General features: G+C 42.6%; 1 protein-coding gene across 8 annotated transcripts in view; it reads left to right on the top strand.

Annotated features, from left to right (window-relative positions):
• Positions 1–23963, top strand: part of tenm2a (teneurin transmembrane protein 2a) — a 374562-nt gene that overhangs the window by 77198 nt on the left and 273401 nt on the right. For 7 of the 8 annotated variants that reach the window (XM_054738565.2, XM_054738550.2, XM_054738576.2 and 4 more), the window contains exon 2: positions 640–677. The exons of the other annotated variant lie outside the window; for it this stretch is intronic. The gene's annotated coding sequence lies outside the window, so the exon portion shown is untranslated. The remainder of the gene's footprint in view (positions 1–639; positions 678–23963) is intronic. 8 annotated transcript variants of the gene reach the window in all.

Below are 23963 nucleotides of genomic sequence, written 5' to 3'. Positions count from 1 at the left end.
CAGCGTGCCAGAGATTTTTCTTTGTACTGGAACCAGAAAACTTTCTTTTACAGAGCCTTTTTTATGTCCTTGTTGAAAGAAGAGTGCACGATCCCTTTGCTGCAGACGTTTTTAACAGGTCAAAGCCAGGGAAAGGTCCTCTGAGGGGTCATTTTTCTGTACTGGAGCAGCATCAGGCGGTGAGCTGTGAGGTGTTCTGGGACCTGGGATGGTGCTGAGGGAGTGGCAGAGAGAGATGAAGAAAAGGAGAGCGCTATCTTTGGAGAGACATCTTTGACTCACCTTTATGACATCGACAGGGATGTGTGTGCACGTTTGTGTACGTGCATGCATGTATATGTGTGTGTGTGTGTGTGTGCACAAGCGTGGGTGTGTGCTTACATGCACATTTGACCAAACATTCATAATTGGGCCCTGTAGCTCATTATACTTTGAGCTGGTGCTGTCGTCATGCCAACCAACCACTCTCCTTTTGTGTCTGATTTTGTGTAGAGATGGCAACTGCATGGAGATGCCTCACACAACACAACTAAATGAACCCGTCATTAGACTTCAGAATGCTTCCTTACCTATTTATTAGGCTGTGTTTTGCATTCTTTTATGAACACTGTTTTCTTTCTCTGTTTTTTTTTTTTACAGAACCTTGGCGCCCAACAATTCTAGGTTACTGACTGCAGGTAAATGTGTCACATGCACATTCTGTATCCCACCTAGACATGTGTGTGTGTGTGTGTGTGTGTGTGTGATGTCTATTTGTGTATGGTACAACTGTGTCAGTGTGCTATTCTCATTAAGAGCTTAGAGTGCTTCTTCTGGACACCTCTCGGAGCATCTGATTGGACTGAGGTGAGCTGAACCCCACCAATAACAGCACCTGCTGTGTTGACATCTGGAGAGCAGATCAGTGCTGAGAGAGCAAGACAAAATGAGGAGAAGGAGATAATATGAAGGAGGAAAAAAGCAGGAAAATTAAGATGTGAACATGTGAATTATACTGTACATGCAAATGATTAGACTCGAAAAGGACAAAAACATGAATGGTTTAGATGAGTACTACTTCCCCACCTTCTGAAAACCAACTGCTGCTTATTTCTGAGTCGTCTCGATTATGTTCCTGTTAAGTCTCTAGCTGATTTTATTATTTTCAATTCAAACCAGAGCTTGTATTTTTATTAGATCAAATGTGTTCTGTTTTATATCCGGATGTGCGTATACCTAAATTCTGGCACCTAAAGGTTCCATATCAAGGTCAAGGTCAATTTTATTTATAGAGCGCATTTACAGCAGCAAAGCTACACCCAAAGCGCTGTACAAGGTTAAACAAATCAACAATAAAAACCTAAAAATAAGATGAGCACACAACAGTCGCAATCTATAATAAAAACTGTTAAAAACTATTAAGATGCTCAAGTCAGCCTGCATTAAAAGCCAAATCAAAAAATGTGTCTTAAGAAGGGATTTAAAATGCTCTAGATTCTGTGTGGTCCTGATGTTGAGAGGTAGCTTGTTCCACAGTTTGGGCCCAACCACAGAGAATGCTCTGTCACCGTGAGTCTTGTGGCGGGTTTTTGGAACTGTTAAAAGCGCTTGAGAACTGGACCTCATGGTTCTGGCAGGGACGTAAGCGGACAGCAGCTCAGAGATGTAAACTGGGGCCAGTCCATGAAGGGATTTAAAAACAAAAAGTAAAATTTTGAAACGGATCCTGTAAGAGACAGGAAGCCAATGGAGAGAGTCCAGAACCGGGGTCATGTGATCCTGCTTGCTGGTTCCAGTCAGCACGCGGGCCGCTGCATTTTGGACCAGCTGAAGTCGGTCCAAAAGGTCATGCTATTTTAAACCTTGAGAGCAACGGTAGGCACAGTGTACAATAAAATGATGTCGTTGTTTCTATTGAGATGTCATTTATCTTTAAAGCGAGTGATTTTAGTCAGCCTTAATTTATACAGGTAAAATGCTTCGTTTCAGTGAAACTGCCCACGCCCGCTCCTACAAAATGGGCCTAAAAGAGCATCTTAAGCAAGTCAGTTACTTTGATGACTATTGTAGTCCAGTGGTAAAGATGCCTGTCTAGTATCTCGGGTTTGCCATGTGCAGATGTGGGTTTGAATCCTGGTGGTGGCAGTAATTTATTTAGCCAGCTGAATCAGATTTCATGTTTTTATATTTTAGCCTAATTGATTATTTTCTGCAAATAATTTTGCGTTTCTAAACTTCTTTGAGTTTGTTAATTCCCAAGCAAAATTTTAGGTGAGTTACTGGACTTTAACGTTGTTACTTTATAAACAAAAAAGCAAAAATAAAACTTTAAATAAAAACTGATTAGGCATTCTGGCAATCACAGGCAAAAAAAAAGAAGAAAAAAGTTCTGGGATTTGAACCTGTGCTAAATTGCATGCTAGCCCAGCACACTTACAAGTAGACTACCAAGTCTGTTAGAGGACACTTGTTGCCTATCCCACATATCCTGTGCTGGCTTTGAGAGATAGGCTTCAGTAGCCTGGCCTGCCAGACTCCTCCTCTGTTTAATTCTGCACAGAGAAAGAGTCTGGGAACTCCAATTGACATAACCCCTCCCTGTGATAACTCTAACCGAGCCACTCAGTGCTGAGTGTCGTACATCACTCACAATAACGCAGATTTTGTCATAAACATGGTGACTGAAGTGGAGTTCGCTGCGTTTCTTTCCTTTGTTCTAAATGATTTGAAAACAACAAGTAGAAGCGCTAAAAGCCTTTCTTCTTAACAAAGGTGTTTGCGCTGTCGCCAGACTCCATTTTTATTACAGCTAAAAAAAAAAACTACAGCGTCACGGACGTCACACACAGCAGCGCTCAGTTTCTCATAAACAACGAAGACAGCGGCGGAGTTCGCTGCGACTTTCCTCTGTTCTAAATGACTCAAATGTCTTTGCGCCATTGCCAGACGCTATTTTTTTTTACTACAACTAGAAAACTACAGCGTCGTGCGGTACAGTTGGGATTTCCATCTGTTTTCTGATTGGTCATTATTGAGCTGCCTAGTCCCGCCCCTCAAGTGTCTCTCTGACAGTCTGGCAGGCCAGGCTAAGGTTTCAGACCAGAGACTAGCTTCTGGGGCAGGAGCAGGGCCTGATGTTGGAAGCAGGACGATGAAGTGATATACACATTAGAAGGTTTCAGAAATTTCAAAATAAAATTCGAAATTTGCAGCTGAAACAGTCAAATGAATGAAAGTAATCCAAAATGGGTTTTCAGTTATTTTTCATGAGAAAATAACAACATTACATGTTCAAAAGCTCCAAAAAGAGGATTTTCCGTGATATGGCCCCTTTAAATCTCAAATCCCACATTTCGCCTTTGAGCTATCGCTGAAATCATGAGAATGTTAGACAATGTTGGGCTGTTGTATCACATGAAAGAGCCGAATTGAAGCATCTGTAGTGTGAAGTGTGAAAGAAAGACAGAAATTAACAGCTATCTAGTTACTCTTAGCTCCTCAAAGAAATAAAGTAGGGTGTGAACTTTGTCAGTTTTTCACATTTATTTAAAAAGAACAACGTGATCTCTTAATATAAATAGAAAAACTGACTAAGTTTTAACAAAATAAAAAATAACCAAGGGTATTCAAAACAAAATATTTGAAAGTCATTTACCATGTTTATAATATTTTATTTTTTTTATTAATACATTTATGTCTAAATGTGTAAGTCTAATATCGATGTTATAGTAAAATATGCTGTAAAACAGAGCAGCCTACCAAAATGACAGCTGAAAATTATAAATGACCCGCACATGTGTAGCACTTTTCTGAGTCAGAGGACTCCAACGTGCTTTACACTACAGTGAATCATTCATCCATTCATTTACACATTCACATTCTGATAATGATGACTGTGGCGGCATGTCAGGGTAACATTGCTGCCATAGTTTGTCTATTAAAGGAGTACTAAGCAACTTATTCATATTTTAAATCATTTTCTTGAGCCAGTATGTGCTGAAATGACCCTTTACAGGGATAATGAGATGCCACTCAGACCCCCACACCACTCTGTGGCCAGAATATTGCATTTGCAACTTCACAGTCACCGGTCTGGTCTGTTGCACTTGAGCTGAGCTGACATACCTGGTGCTGCAGTCTTGTTTCAGCACATTTCCTGCATGTTTTAGATAATGAACACAACTAATATGTTTAATTCATTGAAGGCTGGGGAGGTATTTCAGCTGTTAGATCAAGGTGTGAAAAGGAGGAGATGTGTTTTGAATTTGGTTCTAGTAAGCAGACACCAGTGGGTGATAAAAGCAAGCCAAAGCTGCCTAGTCTTGTGCCGCCTAGCTTGACAGTAATATTATTGCAATGCTGGACTTCTGAATGAACAGAGGGTGATGTCATGATCTCATGTGGAACATCTGCCGAGCCCCGGATGGTAACAGTATTAAAAATCCAAGTTTTATCAGCTGAGATGGTTAAATGGAGTGGCGCAGAGGTCCTGGAGCATCTGGCAGTTAGAGATGAAGTACAGATTGCCAGGTTAGAGACAAAACTTAAGGAGTGTGACTTCAATTGGGATAAAAAAATATTTTGGTCCAAGTTGAGAAATTTAACAGTGCAGAGACCGCCCTCATGCTCCATTCATACAGCTACTGCGTTATATTGTAGCTGGATCATGTTACATTACTGCCAGGGGTTGACCACTTATGAAAGAACAAAGGGTCCCCAATGCCACCCAGTGGCGGCGCTAGGGGGTGCTATAGCTACCCCTGGATTAGTCATTGCACCCCCATATCACCCCCAAGTAAATATTAGATTTTTTTTTTACAATTTAATTTTAATTTATGGTGTGGATGTGATAGTACTGTTTTTAACATACAAAACAAAAATAATTAAAAATAATTAAATAATAAATAAAAGTAAATTATCATATAGATAGTAAAAACTTGAACCAAAACAGGAAATTGATGTTAATCTTTGACCTCATTTTCCACCTGCGAACGAGTGAAAGGTAGAGCTCGTGGTAAAATGGATCGGTTTTCGTTGCCCAAATTTCCACGGGTTCATTCAGAAACGAATGAATCTTTGGAAGTGATCTCAGACCCACAAAAACCTACGGATCTGGATGAAGAGAGTCAACCCTCAACCGCCACAGCAGTCCAGGGTTTTGGCGCTGGAAATGCTAACGCTAACGTTAGCTAACCTTGCAACACTATAGAAGGTTTTCTGTGTGGCTGTATGTGTTTATGATTTCATGGAAAAGTCAGCGATTGTTCATATGTTTATGATGTATATTAATGATTGTTTCAGGTGTTGTTGAGGTGTTGTGCATGCATGTGTATCTGCTAGTGTTGAAAGTGTTTTAGAGAACAATAGGTACGCATGACCACTTCCTTCATAGCGCCCTCAATAAAAAGACTAGCTCCTTCATAGCACCAGCAGAAAAACATTTCTGGAGCCGCCACTGATGCCACCTCTGCTTTGCGGCAGACGGAAACGGGTTAATGATGACCAGGACTGAGGGAGGCTTGGGGAACCTCTGCCTGAAACTGAAGCCAACGCAGAAGTAACAAAACTTGCAGTCCCTGCTAGGGGCTGGCTCCAGAAAGGAACAAATTCCCATTTAATCCCATGTTAAAAATACCAACTTTGCAGCAGAAATAAACATGTTTACAGCCTCGTAAAAAAAAAAGAGAGAACATTTTAGGTTTTTTTTAACCGTCTGACAACTTTGATGGGGTGAATTGTTTTCTAAATCATCAGTTTAGTTATAATTGAAGCTAGAAATGATAAACAATTAGGGGTGCACCCTTTTGATTGACAGGTGCCAGATGAACCGAGAATGCTAGCACTAGCAGCTTGCCCTCCTGGCGGCTCCAGGAAAGGCCTCAGCCTCACGTTAAGTAACACAGCCTAGAAGGCAGAAGGTAGCGGAGTCCCTCTGCTGTTTTCTGGCTAAAAGCACCCACCAACCTCTGTTAGCTTTGATTAGCTCTGGGCTAGCTCAGTTAGCTCGTAGCTACATCTGCTCAGAGTTTTTCTGGATGCCAATCATCTGCCCCCACCCTGACAGCCCCTCTCTCAGCTCCACCTCTTTGCCCATTTTTAGATTCTCTGGGAGTGATGAAACGCGACCAAGATGGTGGAGGGAATCATTCACTAGGCTTTAAGTGAGCCCTTTGGAAACCTATAGGCGATGTTAAAGAGACTCCTTCCATGCAGTCTAATTGGTGGGTTGCAGGTTTGAACAATAGAGCAAACTCCTAACTCCTGACTCACCGTCACCCCGAGTAATCTTCTATCTTACACCTGAGAGTCACTTTGCTGGTAAGATGTGCTTCCTTTTAACTAGCTCTTTTGTTCCTGTCTGTCCTTGCACATTGAGTAATTATCCATAGTTAAACAAACTCATACAAGCATACCATCAAAGGGAGATATTAGATTGGGAATCTCTTCTTTAGCTAAATCTTGCTAGCCTGGCCTGCCAGACTCCTCCTCTGTTTAATTCTGCATGGAGAACGAGTCTGGTAACTCTCCCATGCAAATAGCCCCGCCCCCTGAGAATGCTAACTGAGCCAATCAGCGCTGAGCAGCGTACGTCTGGTTACTCACAGGCAGAGAGGCACATGAGAGGTGGGACTAACCAGCTAAAAAATAACCAATCAGAAAAATGCGGGAATGCCGACTGTACAATGCGACGCTGTGGTTTTTTAGATGGTGCAAACATCTTTCTTTGGAAGAAAAGCTTTTAGTGGTTCTTTTTGTTGTGGTTTTAAAGACATGTCCAAGAGGAAAGAGTCACCACTTCAAATGCCATCTTCGTTGTTTATGAGAAACTCAGCGTCACGGTGTCTGTAATACGCTGCTCAGCACTGATTGGCTCAGTTAGAATTCTCAGGGGGCGGGGTTATCTGAATGTTACATTTAAATCTTATTGTAACTTTTGATATTTAGATTTTAATTGACATAATTAGATCTAGAATCTGTGTATTATTTTATTATATTATTTTATAATAATAATATTTTATTTTCCATCCATCCATCCATTTTCATCCGCTTATCCGGAGTCGGGTCGTGGGGGCAGTAGCCTAAGCCGATAGACCCAGACTTCCCTCTCCCCATCCACTTGGGCCAGCTCCTCCGGGGGAATCCCAATGTGTTCCCGGTGAGAGACGTAGTCCCTCCAGCGTGTCCTGGGTCTACTTTTAGGTCTCCTCCCGGTTGGACGTGCTCTGAAAACCTCACCAGGGAGGCGTCCAGGAGGCATCCTGACCAGATGCTCGAGCCACCTCAACTGGCTCCTCTCGATGTGGAGGAGCAGCGGGTCTACTCTGAGCCCCTCCCGGATGACCAAGCGTCTCACCCTATCTCTAGGGAGAGGCCAGCCACTCTGCGAAGAAAACTCATTTCGGCCGCTTGTATCCGCGATCTCGTTCTTCCGGTCACTACCCAAAGCTCATGACCATTGGTAAGGGTAGGAACGTAGATCGACCGGTAAACCGAGAGCTTCACCTTCTGACTCAGCTCGGTACAACGCCCGCATCACTGCAGATGCAGCACCAATCCGCCTATCGGTCTCACGCTCCAGTTTTCCCTCACTCGTGAACAAGACCCCGGGATACTTAAACTCCTCCACTTGGGGCAGGACCTCATCCCTGACCCGGAGAAGGCATTCTACCCTTTTCTGCATTATTTTATTTTATTTTATTTTAATCTAATGGACAGATTTTAGAAGTTAAAGCTCCCAGCCAATCAAAATCCAATCTGATCTCAATTTTGATCACATTACTCCGACCGAAGTTTAAACTAAAGCTCAATCAGCCTCATTACTGGATGAACAGGCATGTACATGTTACCCCAATGGCTCGGTCTCTCTTGTGCACTGCTAATTGTTAACTATGAAGTTTACATCAAAACCAATCAATGGTCTAATGCTGTTACCCCGTGTGCTTCTGTTGCCCCTGGCAACCAGTAGAGCATCCCTCTCCCTCTCTCTCTCTCTCTCTCTCTTATTTTGTCGCCGTAGTTCAATGCGAGGAGTGAAAGGGTGAGAATAAAAGAATCAGAGGAGATAGTCTCAATTGTGATCATCCAGAAAGAAGAAAAGAACACACGCTGGGTCTTGACAGATGCAAATGTCAGCTGTATTGTTTGATTTGAATGGTTATGAGTGGAGAATACCTTTTTTTTCCTTCTCAAAATGTTTGTGTGTGCCTAACAGCGGCTGCGGGGGCTGAGGCACACAGTGAAGCTCTCACATACACCAACAGCCCAAAGGAAAGCCTCATCCTTCACTGCACATTAGGTAGTTGTTTTCTCCTCTTCTACACTATATGTGTCAGCCTCCACTAAGCCTTTTACCTGCACGTGTTTGCTCAGCTCTGCCTGCATTTCTTCCGTTATTATTATTTTTGGTGGAAGGTAAAGTAGCGGAGGCACGTCATGCAGCTCATCACGGTGCTCACAGCTTCTGCCTTGTCTGCTCAAAGAGTTCTGGCACCCCGCTGGGAAAGATGAGAGGCTTGATTACAGTCAAATTAGCAAATGAGCAGGTTAATTACAGAGCCAAATTCCTGTGAAAGGACTGTCAATTTTCTAAGTGATGCTCCTGCTTGAAGAGCTTAAAGCACAGGAAGGAGAGGAGAAGAATGAAAAAAAAATCAAGAGGGCGATAGTTTTTTCTTCCCCTTTTCGTTTTCAAGAATGCTCCCCAGTTTCTACCTGTCTTAACTCTGAGGCTCTCCGTTTGAGGTTAAGGGGAAATGGTTGCATCAATGAGCTTTTTTTTTTCCAGAGGACACTTTTTTTTCTCCCCTTGCATTTTCTTTTTCTCTCGCTCCCTTTGCCTCACTCTGGAGACTGCATAAAACCCGCTCACTCTGGCTTTCTACCCACTCTCCCGCTGGCTTTCATCCTTCACTTCACAGCAGCCTTTTAAAAGGCTTCAGGATTTTTATTTGTTACAAGCACACCGACAAGGAGTTTCAGAGACATCACCTGAAGTTTGCAAGGACATTCCGTTACTCAAAGATAAAGAAAAGAGAACATGTAATGAGCTTTATTGGGAAAAGGCGGGATGATACGGTGGATTTTTCCACGTTTCCTCCACATTTGGCTGACCCTGCTTGCCATCAGTTACTTTTGATATGCTTGTTCCACTCGCGAGTCCCAGATTTGTGATTTTGGCAGTAAACACTCTGCTTTACTTTATTCAATGGTCAACGGGGGCTTTGCATGGCAGATCGTGTTCGGAACACGGATGGATTTGGTGGGCAGATGTGTATGAAGTCTGGACCAAATGGAGTGAGAAGCTGAGCAGCTGGCAGAGGACGAGGAGTGGGCTATGCGAAGGAGCTGGGAAATTCGCACACATGCACGCCCACACGGCCATGAATCGAAGTGGCGGCGCACGCGAGAAGTGACATGACTCACAACGGTTCACTACCAGATGTCATGTGTGTGTGTGTCATGCGGCAGACAACCTCACTGCAACACAGCGAACTTAATTCCTCCTGCCTTGTCACCTCCGTGTCATCGTCTGTCATCAGCTCAGTAAATTAGAGTTTCATTGCAGCAAGTGTTTCCTGGGAATTTGTCTCGGATGTTGTCATATCTCTTAATGGACCTGAAGTTGTGGAAGTTGGCAGTTGGCTTTTTATGGATTTATGAGAGCTGCTGCAGCCGGAGGGAAACACATCAGAAAACCGAACAACTCAGAGAGGGCAGTTTAGTCAGGGCAAAGAGATGGTGTCTATATTTTATCTGTCAATGATAGTCTAGAGAGGAGATGGACCATTTTGTGTTTTTTGTGGATGGCTTTTTAGTGAAGTACATCAGGGCCATTTGTCCCTTTCAGATCACAGCACCAGCAACGCCGACCCTTCCCCTTGCTTTGTTCCTCACTTCCCTGTCTTCCTTCCCTTCCACGCCCCTTTTTCCTCTTCCAAATTAGATGACTCTATTGGATTCTTAGTCCGTTCCAAATGAATTGAGCTGCGGTGCTCGTGTCAAAACGAGCCCAGTCGATTGCCTAAATGTAAGTACGCGCAGTTGTTGTGACTGCAGTGCAAGCCATTTGCGGGAAGCATAAACATTATAAACAAATAAAACAGCCGTATTGCCTCCAGGCCTTTGGTTGGGAATGCACTGCAGTGTCTGGTAAATGAGCAGCCAGCGTGAAATCCAATACAGGCTTCTGTGTGGAGGAGGAGGGAGAACACACCCCATTCTTCATCAATAAAGCGCTATACAAGGCTACTGTGGCTACTGCCACCAAAAAACAACCGCCATTGTTTAAGTGCTCCATGCCACATCTGATTCTACCAACACCAACCTGATGATTGTTTTACCACCACACCTGCGCTGGGAATGATAATGTGTTGGAGGAAAAGAACGATTTCTGGTTATAAGACTTTTCCACAGAGTTCTCTGCTGGGTTATCAGTCTAACCCGAGTGAGGAATTTCAAGTAGAATGTCTTCAGATGTCCCAAAGATCATAAAAACGTCCCTACATGTTACTGATTCCCAGTATTTTTGCAGTGTTGAATTTTATAGCATCGTTTTAGCTTCACTTCAGTGGCAGTCTACAGAGCATTTCCCATAAACACTGTATTCCAGTGTGCTGATGTAGGCGTAAGATAAAAAAAGGGCAAGTCTTCCCACTCCTGTTGCTTATCATAAGGTCTAATGCAATCACAACCAGCAGCAAATCAGGGCTTGCCAGGGTAGTTTCAGTGCTGCAGAAGGCGGTATTAACGACTCAGATTAGTATAATTAGCATGTTAGACCTAAAATAAAGAAAGGCAATCACCTAGATCATTACTGATGGGCTGCATGACACAGAGCAGACTTTGTTCTCTCCTATCTGGACCTCTCACTGCTTTGTTCTAATGGTTTAGTCTTGTACAGGAGCAGAGAGGGATAAATCACCAGGGGTCTGCTCTCTGCAAGACATGCACACCCAGGGGACTCTTTTCTCTTTGTTGATTTGCTGAAAAATAAAAAAATAAATCCTACAGTTACTATGGTAACCCCGTTATCACCAGCAGTTATGGGGGCATTGACCCAGAGGAAAGGGCCATGGGCAAATGTGATGACCTCACACCGATTGCTGCGTTCACTGACTACACCTCTTCTTCTGGAGAGATCACTCATATATCTAAAGCTGTTTTCATCTTGGCATCCTGAGAGGACCCCCCCCCCCCCCCCCCCATAAATACATACAAGTTCATGCACAGAGACCAAGGACCGGGTCACAGGAGGGTGCGCATATGTTATGAAAAATTGTGAAGGACCATTGTTGTAATAAGTGATTCTTTTCTTCTTTGCGCCACTCCAAATAGCAGATTTCCTCCACCCCCACAGTCCCATGGCACACCCCCCCCCCCCCCCCCCCCCACACACACACACACACACACCCCCATCCCCGCAATGCTGGAGAACCTCTTAAACAGTCTCACATTAATTAGCCCAACCTCCCTCTGCCCCATCACCACAAACAACATCCATCTTGACAAGTCATTTATTCTTATTTTCAATTGCAACGCCATAATAGGAGAGACACAAATTTGACGATTAGATGTGAAAGCTCATTTGTTTCTGTCATGCCAGACTGGGACATTTCATGAATTGAGATTTTAAAGGATCGGTAGTGTGTTGCATAACAGATGATTATGTAACGTGTCTCCCTCTTTTGGGCTGATGTTGATAACCCTATTTGTGGTGAAATCATGACTTTATGATCATTTAACAGACACGCACACAAACGCATGTGTGTGTCTGTTGAGTTCAGATGTATTGAGATGGCCGTCACAGCTAGTCTACTAATCAGCCAATCTTGATCATCACACAACTGTACCTGAATTTCAAAGACACTGAGTTTGAGTTTTTTATAGTAAAAGCTGAAAATAATTCTAGACACTGTATCCGGAGCACTAGACTTTTCACATGCTCTTGGCTTAAACCCTTGCCAGTAATTATTTTAGTACTATGCAACTTTTTCTAATTTTTTTATGATTCTCTTGGGCCAGTATGGTTGAATAAATGTCACTCAGACCCCCACAGCTCTCTGTAGCCAGGATACTGCATTTGCAACTTCAGAGTGCCGGTCCGCCACCTGCGGACAGGTCTGCTTACACAACTGACACTGCAATCTGCTTCCAGCATGTTTCCTGCATGTTTTAGATTGTGAGCACAGTCGATTTGCTTCATTTAGGCCCTGTCCACACGTAGCCGGGGATCTGCCAAAACGTAGATATTTTTCTACGTTTTGGCCTGTCATCCACACGAAAACAGAGTTTTTTCACACGAAAATTGATCTTTTTAAAAACTCCGGGCAAAGTGAAGATCTGCGTTTTCTCCGTTTTTGGTGTCTGCGTGTGGACAGACAAAAGCGGAGTTTTAAGGTCCGCAACGTCACTTTCCGCAACAAAAACATGCTGACATCACGTGTGTGACCTGTGTTTACACTAGCCGACAGCATGGATGCCCTCAGAGCTGCGCTCGCTTTATCAATTGTCCAAGCGCTTTCTGCTTGTTTGTTTTTGCAAGCGGAATTACTGCTCCTTGCGGAAGACCACAGAAGAAGGACGAGGTTAAGAACGGGGGAAGTACTGCCGCCTACAGGTCTGGCATGTCCTTAACAACGTGTTTATCCGGGTACGTGTGGACAGTTTTTTTTTAAAAACGAGGTGGTGTGGATGCGAGTTTTTGGAGGGGCGGATATCCATTTTTAAAAAAACCCGGCTACGTGTGAACTAGGCCTAAGTGATGAACCACTCCTGTAGACACAAATGAAGGCTGAGGAGACATTTCAACTGTTAGAGTAAGGTGTTGAAAAGATTAATGCACAGTGATGAGATGTGTTTCACTTTTGCTTTTACCACTGGTAATAATTAAGCGACACTAGAGGGTGCTAAAAGAAAGCAAAACTGACAAGTGTGCTTTTAACCCCTATTCTCATTTTAGCTCTTATGATTTTATATTTTAACCTTAATTTAACCTTTTTCCAGTGCGTCCTCTGTGGGTGTCCTCTGCCCCGGGGGCAGTGGTCGGCTGTGGCGGCCTGGGTGCTTTCCAGGTGTGCCTGGGTGGAGGTGGGGGTCTCTGTCCTCCCTGCCCTGGGCGCCTTGTGTCAGTGCCTCGGCTGCTGCTGTGGATCTGCTGCTGTCGGGGCAGATGGCTCGCCTGATGGCGTTTCCTTATCCTTATCTTAGCCTGTTTGGCTCATCTGATCTCAGTCCATCGTGTTTTTTCCATGGGGTGGTGTGTGTGTGTGTGTGTGTGTGTGTGTGTGTGTGTGTGTGTGTGTGTGTGTGTGTGTGTGTGCGTGTGCCGGAGGATGAGTTTTGTGAAGAGATTGTTCTGGAACAAGGTTTTGGAGATGGGAGGGAATGAGGGTATGCAGGGCCTTTTTAATTAAGCACTTTGAGTTGCATGTATTACACATCGACATAAATATTGGACAATGGGTTTCCATAGACTCCAATAACAAGTTTTTCTGCTAAAACGGGAGGTGGCCACCACCGCCATTTTGACCGTGTCACAGGTTCCGTCAAGCCCAGACAATTCCATAAAAGGGAAGAGAGGTGGAGCTGACGACACCCGGTCGAACTAGCTACAAGCTAACCTGAAGCTAACCCAAAGCTAACGCGGAGGTGGGAGCTAAGCTAACGGAGGTAGCAACCTAGCTACAACCGGAGTTAACTGTGCACAACACCAGAGCTTCTGAGTCAGAGATACGCCGGGCTGACCGCTGGGTAAAACCGGGTGGAACACAGAGGTCTCCCGAGAGCTGCACAAGCTGGCAGCCGCACAGCAGACAAGCGCCGCTGCGATCTGAGATGTGCAGAGCTGCCGCTGGGGAGAACCGAGTGGAAAGGTTTCCATTTCAGATCTCCACAAGCCATCAGCCCACGCAGCACACAGAAGCCGCGATCAGACAGAGATGCGCCGAGCTGCAGGGAGAAGTGGCGTATTTTGGCGGTTCTGGCTTGCCATAAGAACCAGCCGTCAGCCCGCGCACAGCAAAAAGAAGCTGCGATCAGACAGAGATGGACCGGGCTGCGGGGAGGGGATAAGGGTGGAAAACAGAGGTCTCCCGAGAGCTCCATAAGCCGATATTCGGAACCCAGCTCCACCAACATGTTATATTTCAACCCATTTTCTAAAGTGCAGCATTATGTTAAATGCACTGGGTTTTACCCTATTACATTTAAATTTCATGGTTAAACAGTACATGTTAAAATCTAAGCTCAGCTCGGCAGTGACCTAAAATACATAAATATAATTTTACTTACCGAAAAAAATGAAGTGGAGACTCCTTGGATGCTCTATTAGTGCAATTAATGCCACAGCAAGTCATTTTGTCCAACAATTGCACAAATAATATCTAAACAAGAATACACAAACACAGAGACTCAAAATCCCAGAGCAGTTTCCAAGCCAGACCGAGGCTCTACTGAGGCCTTTCCCCGGAGCTAGCTCTGTGGTCATGTGGGTCTGATGCTCATTAATTATACAGAATTTTAGGCTTTTAATACACTTAAACAGAAGAGTGAGAAAAAAATTCACCCCCCTCAGAGTTGTCATGAGTGTAAACTAGATCATTTAAACAAAAAACATGTTTTGGTACCAGGCAGTAAACATGTTTATTTCTGCTGTGAAATTGGTATTTTTAACATGGGAGTCAATGAGGATTTGCTCGCTTCTGACACCAGCCCCCAGTGGATCAGGGTGGAACTGCAATTTATTTCACTTCCGGGTTTGACTCAATTTCAGAGCTGCATTGTGGGGGCCTGGTATTACATGATTAAGTGCTATATAAACAAAGTTTGATTGATTGATTGATTGATTGATTGATTGATTGATTGATTGATTGATTGATTGATTGATTCAAAGATCACATGATCCACTCTGTTGAAATACTCAAAAACACGTCATTGGATGTGCATCAACCCAACTAATCTTTGCCAGTGTTAACCAACACACAAATAATAGTAATACAGATTTGCAGATGATGAACAGCATTTGGTTTGGTAATAGCTGAAAGTCTTTCACATTCAGCTGATGCCAATAGATCATGCAATATTTGATAAAACACTTAAAACTCCATAATTTCTTAGGAAATGATTTTAATTAACAACTAACACCTTCTCATCTATAAATGCTCAGCTTTTAATTTCTAAAATGATTTTATTTATATTTGTTTTATTAGAATATAACTTATTGTTTCCCACTTTACTGCCCAGTGTGAGGCATTTAAATGAACTCCAGCAACCCTTTTTACTTAAGTTGATACAGGGGTGAGGCAGCAAGGTGGGTAAAGTGTCTTGCCCAAGGACACAACAGAATGACATAGAAATGACCTGGGATCGAACTGGCAACCCTCCAGTTACTGGACAATCTTCTCTACCTCCTAAGCCGCTGCCTCCCCTATTTGACAGGCATTAAGGATGCGACTGGTTCATCATGTATCTTCATCAGACATCCTTGGCTTTTCTTTTCTTTTCTTTTTTCCATCCAGCTCTAATGCAAAGTTGCCTTTGCAAATGTCTTGCAGTCTCCCCCTCTTACCCCTCATTTTACTTCTTCTATGTGTCTTTCCAGCCACATCCTCCCTAATGAAGCTAAATCTAGCATGTTAAATGGGACCAGTCAGCTATGTCATTGGCGGTGAAGCAGGCCAGAGCTGTCTTCTATTGGCCCCCAAGGCACAAACGCTCCCAAGACGATGAGTTGGTACCATTAGAAGCATCCACCGTACACGGGCACGCACAGTAATATAGACCCACGCAAGCAAAAATATCTTACTGGTATTACTGGAGCTGTGCAGATCCGGATGCACCCAAGTGCGGGCTGTGGAGAATAGATAAAGTAAGAGAGTCAAAACGAGCACGTGAAAGTCTAACTGTAGCTCCAGTTGAGAGCGGTACATTAGCAGAGATCGAGAGGAAAGAGAGAGACAGTCGTGCTCGGCGGGAGACCAGCCTGTCGATTGCAACGCTCTCAGCTTTAAAGTTCTCAGCTTTGGGATTTTGTATAGAATCTAATGGTTTTGGAGTGTGAGCGCACACAGTAGCACGAGTGGAAAAGCACCATAATATAGCGCCCTACACGGCTATCCAAAAAGCACACACACTTGTAAGTACAGACTCACACACTATGTGTCAAATCTCCTAGTGAAGTCCAATATATCCCTGACAAACCCATTAAAGGTGCTTCATACGATAGGCTCTTACCGAAACCAGAGAGAGGGGAGTGAGAACAGGAAACACTAGGAGGGAACCAGAGAAGAAGAGTGTGGAACGTTAAAGCGCTTTGCGGTAATCTTTTTTATGTTTGTTCTGTGTGTAAACCTTTTTTTTTTTTTTTACTAAGCTGTGTAAAAAAATACATTAAAGTAATGGATAACACTTTGAGTTAACGTTATGACCAGATTTCTTTGGGTGATGAAATTCTTTCTGTAGTAAAACTAGCTGTTAAACATTTTTGCTTGTTGTTAAGTTTAAACTGAAACTAAACTCATTTTAGAAGCACGCGTTTGGGATAAAGTGTCACCAGGAACAACAATACAACCATTTGTTTTTACTTTATTTGTGTGAAAATCAGATTTTTTTATTGTTGACACATAAGCTTTGGACACTGCATTTCTTTTTTGTGAATGACATCACTGCTGACTCACTTGCTTCTGCTGCCACAGGAAGCACCTTTACAGTTTTCACTCATGGTGTCAGACTCATCATAATCTAAAACCAACAGCTACGAGTGACTCAACTGTAAACAAACTGAAAAACTGTCTGATAAGTCACCAGTCAAACAGTTCTTAGTTAAAAAGCATTAATTTCCCTTAAATGCCCTGAAAACATACCCTAGAATCACCCAAAGACAATCCTAACATGAACGAAGTTTCAGTGTCTCTAAACTTTGGAAGATTAGACTTTGATTTTCTGAATTTAAATGAAGACTTACTGTATTCGTTCCTGCAGCTAAGTATTTTCAATTTCTCGGAACAGTCATTGTGTTTGAGAGTCAGGCTTAGAATTAGGAATCAAATGAGGGTCAAATTAATCTTTTAAACAATTAGAATAATGCTGTAAATCTGATGTGATTGCTTTTTCTTAAAGTGACAGTGTGTATTTTTTCTGGCGATAGGGGGCAGTAGATACCTAAATCATTGCAAACAAGCAGTAGTTTTGTGTTGGAGTAAGACCTTATCAATGGATACCCATTAGGGTCAAAAAGCCCTGGGGTGTGCAAACTTTAGCAAAATAATGAGCACATCTGACTCTGTTTCATCACTGGCGATGAGTGGAGAGGTAAATGTGTAAAACAACATTTAAGAATGGCGGAAGTTTTGTAACCATTTGTTACAAATCAGTAAATGCATTTTGTCCTCACAGGCTCCCGTAAAAGGGAACATGGCATCTAATATGGCGTCGCTCAGAGACTTAGACACACTCCCGTGTATTTTAGACCTGATTTTTATGGTTACATGTTACAAAGCCGCCAGTCATTTAATTTATTTTCAACAACATTTTGATAGATATTTTCAGAAATTAATGGTAAAAACTACATATTGTCTCTTTAAAGCAACACCTAGAGTGGAGTTTAAAAACAAAACTTTTTACAGGGATATTATTTGCTATTTTATTTATATTTTTAAATCATTTTCTTGAGCCAGTATGTGCCAAAATGACCCTTTACGTTAGGGCCCAAAGGTCTGGTGGACCGGATCTGCCAATGGGCCGCCAGTTAAGGTTGACTGCTCTAGATGGATTATCAGTTACGTGATTTGCTAAAATGTGGCAGGACTTCAGCAAATTTGATATTCTTTGGTTCAGTGTGAAGAACCATTTGCATACTCCTTGTAATTACTGTTTCCACTGCAATACTCTTGCCTGTCTGCAATGCTCTCTGATCGACTAATCTTGGTCCGTACATCAGTGTTATTTTTCTGTGATGATCGTAACGTGTATGCCTGTGATCACACCACAGTCTGTCTTAGCATGATTCTCTTGGACCACATTAAAATGCTGCATTGGCAGCTTGATGCTCATGGCACGATAGAGGCATAGCCTCACTAGTAGCATGTACATTCTCAAAACAATTCATGAGCGATCCTGCTCAGTCATGGAAATTAGAAGCCAACTCCAAGACCTCACCATGACCCCATTAATTGTCTTTATCCCCACTAAGGTTATTAGGAGCTGGTGTCTATCACCTGCAGTCGTTGGGTGAGATGCAGGGGACGTCCTGAACTTTCTGCCAGCTCGTCACAGGGCCACATATAGCTAAACAACCAGTCACACACACTCACACCCACAGGTGACTTAGACTCTCCAAAATACCCAACATGTTTGTTTTCTGGTTGTGGGAGACAGATGGAGTACGTGGAGAAAACACATGCATGCTAATTCAGCACAGAGAAGCAGTGCAGGTCGAACTCTAACCAACAACCTTTGTGTTCTGGCTTTTTACATCTTGGTGAGGTCTTTATCCGGTGTGAAGGAGTACTCAACTGACTGTAGATTATGACGGATTCACACGGAATTTTTTATGCGTGTTAAATTTAGTGTCACAAGGTAGAATGGAAATGTCAAGTACTGTGTAGAATATAAAAACATGTGTGTTCCACTTTAAAACCAAACACACGGCTTCAGTGTGAACCAACCCCAACCCTAACCCTAACCCCATCCAACTTTATTTTTAACCCTCTGGAGGCAGGCGTTGCAGATTTGCAACGTTAAAACCTGCCTACCTGGTTACTCCACATACATATTTCAGGAGCATTTTTTAACCCTCCCACTGTCCTAATGGGTGTGACCCCGTGAGGAAAGTTGACCATTGAGCAGGATTGATGGTTTATCCCTTGAGGTCCATGTGGCAGGGGTGAGGTGTGAGCACCACCTCACCCCTGCCACATGGACCCAAGGGACGAACCATCAATCCTGCTCAATGGTCAACTTTCCTCGCGGGGTCACACCCATTAGGACAGTGGAAGGGTTAACTCAGAAGTAACCCTGAAGGACTTAGTTGTTCGTCCTTTTATCAAAACTTATTTTGAGCCTGAGAGGGTTAAAAGACTTGCCAACTGCTTTAGAAAAGTTGAAGTTATAGCAGCATCATTCTTACAACATGAAATAAAAATAACAAGCAAACAGAACAGCCCTCTATTTAAACAGGAGGGACTAAAGACTAAAGTCAACATCAGTGTAATGTTGATGTGAAGAAACTGGCTTTCTGTACAGTTTTGAAAACAGACAGAGGACTTCTGTTTGACATCCAGAAGAAGATTATTCCACATTAGTGGAGCAGCTACAGCATGACCTCCCCTGAGTTTACGTTTGGTCCTAGGAACCTTCAGGAGCCAATGACCGGAGAGTTTCCACTAGGGATGAGCCGAGTACTCGTTTCAGACGAGTATCCGGTACGGATCAAGCATTTTTGACGAATACGAGCATGAAACGAGTAAAGCTCGTAAATATCTGTAATCGTACTGAAGGAAAATCCTCATTGGGTAACTGTCTTCACGCTCTGTGATTGGCCAGTCACATAGAGCGCCCGCCCCTCCCTACACACAAAACTGCAGCCGGGAGCGCAGTCCGTCCGGCTCATCCACGCACACACAGACAGTAACGTATCTCGCTGTGCTTGCTTCACTGTTGCTCACGTTTCTTCATTTTTCCCTAGGTTTTCTTCAGCTCGCCTCTTTTTCGGTTGGATATTTAAAGTTACTTTTTTCGTACTTACATGGTGCATTTGACAAGACAGAGCTGACGTGCTTTGTCGTTTTATTATTTTTTTAACTCCCTCTCTCCCTCTCTATCTCTCTCTCTCTCACTCTCACACACACACACACACACACACACACACACACACACACACACACACACACACACACACAGAACGTTAAGAAAAAAATCAGTTTAATCAAATTAAAATAAAAATATATATATATAGTTGTGTCTGGTTCTAGCATTTCATATTTCCTAGTTCCTACTGCATGAGTTCAGATGTATTAATCCATGCACTTAAATATTAATGTTCTGATTTTATTGAAACACTTGTTCTGTAATAGTTCCTTTACTATTGTGATCAAAAATATTTAATCTAAATTTTGAGGCTGCTCTGTAAATAGTTTTCAAATAAACAATACACATATCAACTTCTGATCAGTCCATATCAATTTCAGACTTAAAATAATATATTGATGTAAACCACACCCACTTCCGGTTAAACCACACCCACTTCCGGGCTATGTCACGCCCATTCCGAGTAAAGATACATATAATTTAGTTGGTTGAACAGATACAGATACAGATTGTGGTGTACTCGCTCATCCCTAGTTTCCACTTGCTTAACTTTGACCATTTTTTTACAGCATTCAACACACCGTTGTACAAGTTGTACATGTAGAGTAGTTGAGAATCCACACTATGAGTTTTCATATCAATACAGACTTTGGGTCAAATTAGCTTCCAATTCATTTTGGACCAAAAGAGTTCTTGATTAACTTGGTTTATTTAGCCTATTTCTAATTGTCTTTTATGCTCATTTATAAGAGCTTCCACTCTTTTCCTAACATCAGTTTTAAACTTTCATTCACTGATGCTGGGCATGAACACTGAACTTACGATTGTGTTATGTTTCCGTCTCGTTCCACCGTTTTGTAGCCACTTAAAAACATCTTTATGCCTTTGGAAGTTAACATTGTCAGCTCAAATGAATAGACTCACCGTTTATCCGTGCTTTTGCAAACTGCAATATTATAACAGACATTACTGATCACTACAACATAATCTCTTGTCACAAATCAAACCGACCTGTGCTTTTTTCTTGTTTTCCCTCCAGATAGAATAACACACAGCCTCGAGGTTTTATAATGTTTCATCTTATTGATTACAAAGACATAATTGCATTGAATGCTCTATTTTACCAACTTGTGTATTTTGTTTCTTTTTTGACTTTCAGGTTGGATTTTTGGTTTAAAAAGAATAAAAAATAACGAGTTGGTCAGGCTTTACATCTGCTTGTTTGAAATTCCTTTCACGTTTATTTTATTTCATGACATCAAAATAAGTAATTTCACATTCCCCCGTCCTTTAAGATTGTCCATATTTCAACTAAATATATGGGATAAATGGGTTTGTGCCTTTTTATTTGACCTGATGAGTCACCGTAGCATTTTTTCTGCCTGTCTGAGCTGATGAGGATCCCCATATAAGGCTGACAATCTGATTTCCTCCCTGCTCACCCCCCTGATTTGACATTTCAGCCTGAGGAGATGAATCTTCTCTGGCATTTATTCACTGCTCCAGGGTTGCACAGCCCTATAGCTGCTGTCATTTACACTTTTCAAAATGTGTCTTGCTGCCACATTTGTTTTCTGTTTACTTAAACAATCACTGATTTCCCTCTAAAGAGACAGGATGACAGAAAGAAAAGAAATAGATTTAATAAATTGCTACTGTGCACTTGAACATTTCACCTCTGTGTGGAGTTTTAGGGGGTGTGCGCAAGCACGTACGCACACAACGTCAGTGCATGGTGTACTGTAAAAGCCAGCCAAAGCCTCCAGTGTCACCTCTGTCATGGTGTTAATTAGACACTGTCACCGTCTGTCCCCTGTGACATTTATTGCACATTTGAATATTTTACCCAGACAGATGGTAGGAATGTCAAGGCGTGACACTGAGTTATTAAGCCCTAGCCCTCTTCATCTGCGACAGAATGCGGGGCTTGTCAGCGCTCGATTGTTTTAATAACGCATTGACAGTACCGCTGCAAAGTTTGCCCTGGCTCTTTGAGCTGCAGCAAGTTCCTAGGGCACAGGTGAAGAAGGCCAGGATGCCCGTGCACTCCTGCACACATGCACCTGTCAGATGTGCACACGCAGGTGGGATTCTGCTGAATAAAGATGAGCAGGAATTCCCTCATTGAATAAAAGAACAGGTAACACAAATCTGTGACCCCTCTGCTGATATTATCTGTCTGTAGTTTGCCATGCCTTTCTATTTTACACGACCTTCTGCGATTACGTTCTTGTCAGATGCACCAGACAAGCATGCGAGTGTGTGTGTGTGTGTGTGTGTGTGTGTGTGTGTGTGTGTGTGTGTGTGTGTGTGTGTGTGTGTGTGTGTGTGTGTGTGTGCGTGTGTGTGTGTGTGTGTGTGTGTGTGTGTGTGTGTGTGTCTGATCTCAAGATTGATGCTGCTTGTATCACACACACCTGATTTAAGATGTGACCTTTGAAATTAACACTAAAACATTAATGACAACTAACTATTAAAACAAAGCCACTGGTTGTCAGGGGCTATTTTTCATCCAGTCGAATAAGGGAAACACCTGGGAATATATTTGGCTGTTACTGTCATTTTAAAGCTCTTAAAATAATCTCAATAGTGCAATGTAAATAAAAGAGAAACTAAATTACAGAAATAAATGGAATTGGATTAAAGAATTTTTGCTTTTGTGTCTAAAAAGACAAATCATCAATCAATTTCACATTTGCAGCCAATAAAGTTCCAACTGAAGCTGTTATGGCAAATCTGCCAACGAGCTACGTTTTGAACGCAAACACAGTAACGGAACACTTGCACCTCCAATCGGGTATCTACCCAAGATCCGGGTCCATCGGAACCTGAACCCCACAATGCCAGAAGAAACGAGAGAGCGCTAAATACCAGTCGCCGTTTTCTAGGTCTCCACGTCTTTTGTTGTCCGTGACTTAAAACAGTGTTTTTCTTTTTGGGACTCTGGTAGTTTGTCCTAAAGTTGAAGTGGTAGCAGCCGACTGTTTCCCCTTCTCGGGTATTATTGAGCTTTGAACTGCTCACATCAGTAATGTTCTGTTGCTAAATCTGCAAGTGCATATTGAATGGAGGACCCAGGGAAGTACGGCGATTTGGCGAGACCAACAAATAGATGGTCCAACACAGACATGAAGAAAACTGTTGATTCCCTTAAGCCAAAGAAAGAAAAATTAGCGATGGTTACTGAAATAGCTTGAATCTGACTGAAGTAAATTTAATTCTATGACATTTAACCAATGAAAGTCCAATATTGCTTTTCATCCCAGCTTTACTGGAGTTATTTAATAAACAAATTCAAAGAAAGAAAATGATGTGACCAAAGGGATATTTTTATTCAAGGTGTGTCCACTAACTAGTATCACAGGTGTCTATAACCTAGTAATCAGTCGGCGGACCTCTGTATAGGGCTTCAGATAGTCACAGTTTTGTTTGGTGACATGGTGTGTACCACACTCAACATGGACCAGAAGAAGCAAATGAAAGAGTTGTCTCAGGAGATTAGAAAGAAAATTATAGACAAGCATGTTAAGGGTAAAGGGTGTAGGACAATCTCCGAGCAGGTAGATGTTCTGGTGACTACAGCTGCACATGGTATATGGAAATTTAAGATCCATGGGGCCTTCCTCACTAGACATGGCCGTAGAAGGAAAATTGATGGATAATCTGATTGGTAACAAAAGAGCCCAGAAAGACTGGAAAAAGAGATCCAAGGTGAACTCCAAGCTCAAGGAACATTAATGTAAGATCACACCATCCATCGTTGTTTGATCTAAACTACATGGTACGACCAAGGAAGACATTCTTGTTGGAAACAAAGCCAGACTGGAATATGCCACACTACATGATAACAAGCCAGAAAGCTTGTGGCAGAATGTCTTATGAACAGATGAGACATCACTGGAACCTTTTGTCAAGGCACATCAGCTCTATGTTCACAGACAGAAAAATGAAGCGTATCAAGTAAAGAACACTGTCCCTTCTGTGAAACATGGAGGAGGCTCTGTTATGTTCTGGGCTGCCTCGCCACATCTGGCACCAGGTGTCTTGAATCCATGGAGGGTAAAAGAAAATGTCAAGACTATCAAGAGATTCTAGAGAAAAATGTGCTGGCCAGCATCAGAAAGCTTGGTCTCAGTTGCAGGTCATGGGTTCTGCAAAAGGACTATGGCCAAAAACACAGC

This window comes from Nothobranchius furzeri, chromosome 2 (assembly GCF_043380555.1).
Source record: "Nothobranchius furzeri strain GRZ-AD chromosome 2, NfurGRZ-RIMD1, whole genome shotgun sequence".
In the NCBI taxonomy this organism is placed as follows: domain Eukaryota; kingdom Metazoa; phylum Chordata; class Actinopteri; order Cyprinodontiformes; family Nothobranchiidae; genus Nothobranchius; species Nothobranchius furzeri.
The sequence above is the reverse complement of the archived record's forward strand: the minus strand, read 5'-3'. Positions and strand labels throughout refer to the sequence as shown.